General features: G+C 32.7%; 1 long non-coding RNA gene across 1 annotated transcript; it reads right to left on the reverse strand.

The window, feature by feature from the left end:
- Positions 1 to 245: 245 nt before the first annotated feature.
- On the reverse strand, positions 246 to 2,005 carry LOC126739711 (uncharacterized). Its single transcript, XR_007661687.1, has 3 exons — positions 1,718 to 2,005; positions 1,467 to 1,648; positions 246 to 1,400 (listed from the first exon to the last, which is right to left on the reverse strand). It is a non-coding gene; the product is annotated as an uncharacterized LOC126739711 (long non-coding RNA).
- Positions 2,006 to 6,119: the final 4,114 nt, after the last annotated feature.

The following is a 6,119-nucleotide window of genomic DNA, read 5'->3' on the forward strand; positions in this document are numbered from 1 at the left end:
AATATAATCGATCTTATTTTTAATCAGTTTATTTTTTATCCGTTGATGCTTGTTTTTCAGTTGACGAGTTTTTTTTCAATCATATTAACACTCAAAAAATCACAGCTATTCATTTCCGTTACCACAAAAGGTTTTTTCTCTGACATTGTTTCATTACCTTTACATATTCGGAGGGCAGATACATTTTCTTTTAATGCCGACTCAATTTGAGCAAAATCAGAGTCATTGGGTAAAAAACTGTTGCCTGAACATAAAAATTTTAAAGTAATATCAGTCAAAGTAAATGATTCATGTAAGATAGCTTTTAACATAAGAGTTAGTTTAATATTGCGGTTTTGTCCACCGCATGAATCTCTCCAGAGAATAAGATGTTGGACGCTTTTTTCTATGTTTAAGAAGGCAGTAACCTACCTCTTGAGCCCCTCTTCCTGCAACGCATTCAGCCCAAACGTAACAAAATCCCTGATCTTGCTTTCCGTTATGAATACCACAGTTGTATACCCAGAGGTGCCTTTTATAGAATACAATATTTGTCGGTATTATTGGTAAAGGTAATGTTTTTTCTAAATCAAATGTAAGGCATTCATATTTTTCGTTTTCTTTAGCCAACTGAAAGTTACATCTTGTTAAATATTGAGCATTTTCTGCGTCTTTTAGGTGATTGGTATAATCTTTTTGAATGCTTTCTTTTTTTTCGTTATCAATTTGTATCTTCAATCTATCGCACCTAATACAGGTATCTTTTTTGAGTGTCATTGGTAAAATATTTATTAATAGCGCCTTGGCATGCTTATAGGTTTTTCAGTTTCTTGGCTCTACATCTCGTACATTTTCTGTATTGTCATTTCCGGAGGCAAAAATTCGGCGCTTGTTTGTTCTCTGCGATAGTGAGATTTATATTTCGGAATTTTTTTAATTTATTCAATCACCTCCTGAATTTTCGCCTCTGAAAGTTAATTTTGCCCTCCTTGTTTAATACCCCTTTGGTCAGTTAAAGAAATTTCACCTCTAAATTTCCTAAGGGCGGCATTAACTCTAAATGTTGTAAATGTTCTAATAAACATTTCACGGCATACCACTTTGTCTTGTATTTAATAGGTCCTGGAAAATTTTCTTTTTCCTGGATTTCTACCATAAACACGTTTATTTCCTTTTTCTTCCTTTTTTTGGTCTTTCTGCGTAAACTTTTTTTAAGGTAGTTTCTGTTAAATCACTATCAGCAACGACATGATCGCTATTGGCAACGACGTGTTTTGAAAATGTTGGTTCATAATCTGAGCTAGAAGATTCATCACTTAAAGCTTCGTAATTGGGGTCGCGAACAGAGTCATCGTCATCCTCCGATTGGTCATCTTTGGAATCATAACCACCGGAACGGTTTATTTTCAAATGGCGAACTTCTAAAATAAAAAATAAAACAGCAATTATCAATCAAAAACAATCATGAAAACATGTAATTTTCTTACCATAAAACGTTTGAGTCAATAATTTCTCTTCCTCCCTGATAATAGCTTTGTTAATAGATTCACACTCCTTGGTTGATTGCCTGTCTCTTATTATTGTTATTTCCTTACTAGTACATAGAATGCGATTTGTAATAGTATCACTTTTTCATTTATATCAGATGAGCCCAGTACTTTGTCCGTTTCTATTTCATTAAAACAACAGAAGATATATTATTAATTTTTATTTTAAAAAAATCTAAAAAATAACTTACCTCTTTCCTTGGCCTCTTGTTCTTTTTGTTGAAGTAGATTAAAAATCTCACTAGTTATGCTGTATCACGAAATAACACACTTTTTACTTATAAAATATCATTGAAATACTCAAATTTTCGAGAATTTATCACTAGCCAAAATACACAAAACAACAATATAATTTTAAGGTTATGTGAAGATTCCATAACGCAGAAAACTACCAACCAACGCAGTATCGTCAACAATTCTCTTGCATTTAACAGATTTTTACTTAGGCAGAAAGCAACCAACCCACTTGATCGCATTATTTCACTATTGATGCAAACCAAGTGGATTGGTATTTTTCTGCAAAAACCGAAATCTTAGAAGGATAACAAAATGGGTTGGTTAATACAATGATAGTTATTAATTTTAGTTGGTAGGTTTCTGCAGTTTAAAATATTTAACATGTAGATAAATTTTATGTCCGTATAGTACGTACTATATAGTACGAATTTAAGCCTATTGTAGGTTGGTAGCATTCTGCATAACTACGTCCAGATATAGTTGGTGTTTAATCAAATTATAAAATAATAAGTTCAGGGAAAAAAGGCATTGATTCTTTCATAATTTAAATACATACTATTTATATTCATTGTAGCTCCCTAAGGATTTATTTAGAACTATATTTAGTTTCCCATAAGAATATTCTACTTACTTGGTACCGACTGGTATTCCTAACGTGGGCGATCAACTGACTTAAGTGTTAAGTGAACAAAACGCAACACACATCTTCAGAAGATTTACGACATTTAAGGTGTAAGAAGAAGCTTAACGGAACGAGAATCTCCTGCTTTTATTTAGGTGAGAGATTAGTACCGTATATGGATGCTCTCTCAGTAACACCGGTTTTTCTAATTTGTATACAATTGCCGCAAAAACGCTTTCCTTTTTTCTCTTAATATGTAAAGCAGGTGACAGGATATCGCTTTCGTAAATCCACTTGATAATTTAAAGACCGTTACATTACCGAAAATATCCTGTATCCCAAGAAACATAACAAGTATATATTTTAAAAGAAAACATCCCGAATTCAAAGCATACCATCTGTCTAAATACTCGTATGTTAAGTAGTAGCTTAAGATTCAGTATTTATTTAGGACGACGCACCAATAAAGGTGTCCCATAGCGAGATCCGTCAATTGTCTGTCAATCTAGACATGGATTTGGTGACAAAAGATTTTTTCCAGTTTATCTATTGTCTATTGTGCCTAGTTAACCCTTCCCACAGGGTCGTTACGTGTCAAGAGTATGTTATTCCAAGGGGCTATACCTGCTTTAGTTAAATAAACACTATCTTTAAAACTTTTCCAAAAGTAGTTCATAAATGTATGAATTAGGCAGGAGATAGAAAATAGTTGAAGAAACTTAGGTTATATAATGCTGAGTTGTACCGGCCCTATGATTTCTGCATTAATATTTCTAACTTACATACCTCTTTTAATTCCAGATTCACTAATATGGTGTACAAACATATAGCTTATCGAATTTTCTCAATAATACGTTACTCTTCTACCACTTTCAATACCAAAGTATTCCACTAATGTAAACTCCTAATTATCTTAACGACAGGGAAAATAAGAGAAATGAGTTTGTTTTCCCAAGAACAACGATGTTTTTACACTTAGCGAGCAATTTTCCCTAAATTAACGGGGATTACCGGAGGTCCTTTCTTTATTTTTCAAAGACAAACAGACTTAATACCTTGGCAAATATTTTAGGTTAATTAACGAAACAGACGGCGTACTCTACATTAGGATCTCGAAACGATAATTTGTAATCTCCGTTGTTGAATATGAACGTTAGAGATTTTCAGGTATTATGGAATTTTTGATGAAATTATACTCCTTTCAAAACCAGCTTAAGTAAATGGGCTAAAGATGGTACTTAATAATAAGTTCTTAGGTAGCTCATTTAATCTCTAGTTACAAATTCAGTATTTTAATATGGTAGTTTCTTTCTTGCAACACCTTTGAGTTGTTTTGAGTCATACTAGAGTAAGAAAGAGTGAGTAGCAAAAATGCTATTAATTCCTTTCTAACTTATGACTTAGTAGTCTTGTTATGTTATTGCAAGTATATTGATTTCCGCATCTAAGACCTGTATTAGCCATGTCGGTATTTTCTTCATTAATTTTACAATATGCTGTTAAATCTGGATTGCTGTAAAATGCAGGAGTTCTATTCCCTTAGTCTATTGCTATTTTTGAAATGATGATGATTGTGAAGTTATTACTTCTAATTATCATGAAGTTGGTAAATAAATTATTATTTATATCGACAGCTTCACTATCAAATGTTTGTATGTTGTATAACAATTATATGTATGATCAGTTATATATTTTGTCGTTGTTTCGGTCTCTATCAGATCATCGTCAGGACTTTAAAAGAAACATAAAAAAACCAATAAAATTATTTAATTAAATTAATATCTTTTATTTAATTAACACAATTTCTAAACCTTCCAAATTAAAAACCAAAAGGTCACAATAAAATGCAGGATGACAATATTGGAATAGAGAAGCGCAATTAGTTGGTTAATAATTGTATTAATTTTTTATTGAAAAAATTTTGATAAATATATTTAAAATGATGTTTCTCAGAGACATTTAATTAAACTAGGCAAAGTAACCAACAATTTTTTGAAACAAAACCCCGACTTTTTAATTTTAAAAGCATCTAAGGGCAATGGTACTGTGGCAATGGTATAAACTGAATACCTCAAAAAAAGTAGCACTCACTTTTATCAGATCAAAATACTTACCTAAAACTAAACAAAGGCCATACGGTCACTATACAAAACAAAATCTTAGAAAAATTTATTTTGTCATCAGGTCTAAAAAGTTCAATTCTTCAATTACCACTAAATTATGTCTTTGTATCATTGGATGTTATTTTCTTGTTTACAAATATTCCAGAAGACCTTGTCATTGCAATTTTAACGAGAAAGTGGGACCTACTAAAAGACCGATGTAATAAAATAATAAACTCTAATCACCCTTTCAAACAAAAGATTAATATTATAAGAAATTTGAAAAGTAGAGCACTAGAACTAACTCATATAGACTATCAAAGAAAGAATTTAAGACATGTTTTCAACATTTAAAACAAAGATACCAAAGGAATTCGACATCATGGTCTTTAAAAGCTATAATTTATGAACATAAAAGAGGTACAAAACCATATTATTCTTATTAACAGTAATTCAAGAATCGCTCTTGCTGAGCAATTTAAAAAGTTACAATATCCATTTGATTTTGACAAAACTACATAGAAATTCTACCTTTACAGCAAAATTATAAAAAGAGACTTAAGTGAAATGATTAAAATTAAAAAACAGCCAAGTAGCATTAATAAAAAACAGGACGTTGACAATCTCAAGGACGTTTCAACCTAATTAGTGAATTAAATGTAGAAAAGGAAAAAAACTAAGAACGCCTTGTACATAGCCTAACATCTAATATTAATTGAGTCCTTAGGTATATAAAGGGTGTTTTATTTAGAGGCGAAGAACTTTCATTTGGCAACACTGTTTTTTATGACAGCCGACCTGACACTTCTGGGTTATTTTTAGATTAGTTTGGTTTGGCAATTCATCATGAACAGACTCACGCCGGAGCAACGTTTCCAAATTGTTCGAATTTATTTTGAAAGACATAGTTCTATTCGAGAAACACATCGGGCATTACGTGAGTTTTATGGTGCTCATAATCGTCCTTCAGAGAAATTAATTCGAGAAACTCTTGATTGTTTTCGCAATACTTTTACTCTAGTCGACAATACGCATCCCGTAAGACGCCGTACAGTGCGCACGCAACAAGCGATAGCTGATGTGCAGCATAGTGTTGATAATGATCCAAATATGTCAATTCGTCGTTGTTCTCAACAAGTGAACATGTCCATCCACTTTATGGAAAATTTAGCGCAAAGATCTCGGATTGCGAATATATAAAATTCAACTTATCCAGGAGTTGAAACCCTCAGGATCATCTTTTGCGCCGTACATTAGCTGAATGGGCGGAAGGAAAGATTCCTGTTGATCCACGATTTCATATGAAAATTTTGTTCAGTGATGAAGCACACTTTTGGTTAAATGGCTAAGTAAACAAGCAGAATTGCCGAATTTGGGAGGATAAGAATCCACGAGCTATGGGCGAAACTTCCGTTTAAACGGTTACATCCAGAAAAACTAACCGTTTGGTGCGCTTTATGAGCCGGTGGAATCATTGGTCCTTACGTCTTCAGAAATGCTGATAGTCAGAACGTTACAGTAAACGGTGAGCGATACAGAAACATGATAACCTACTTTTTTGTGCCTCAATTGGAAGGCCTTGCAGGCGTGGAAGAAATGTGGTTTCAGCAGGACGGTGCCACGTACCATACA

The sequence above is a fragment of the Anthonomus grandis genome, chromosome 8 (assembly GCF_022605725.1).
Source record: "Anthonomus grandis grandis chromosome 8, icAntGran1.3, whole genome shotgun sequence".
NCBI classification, from domain to species: Eukaryota; Metazoa; Arthropoda; class Insecta; order Coleoptera; family Curculionidae; genus Anthonomus; species Anthonomus grandis.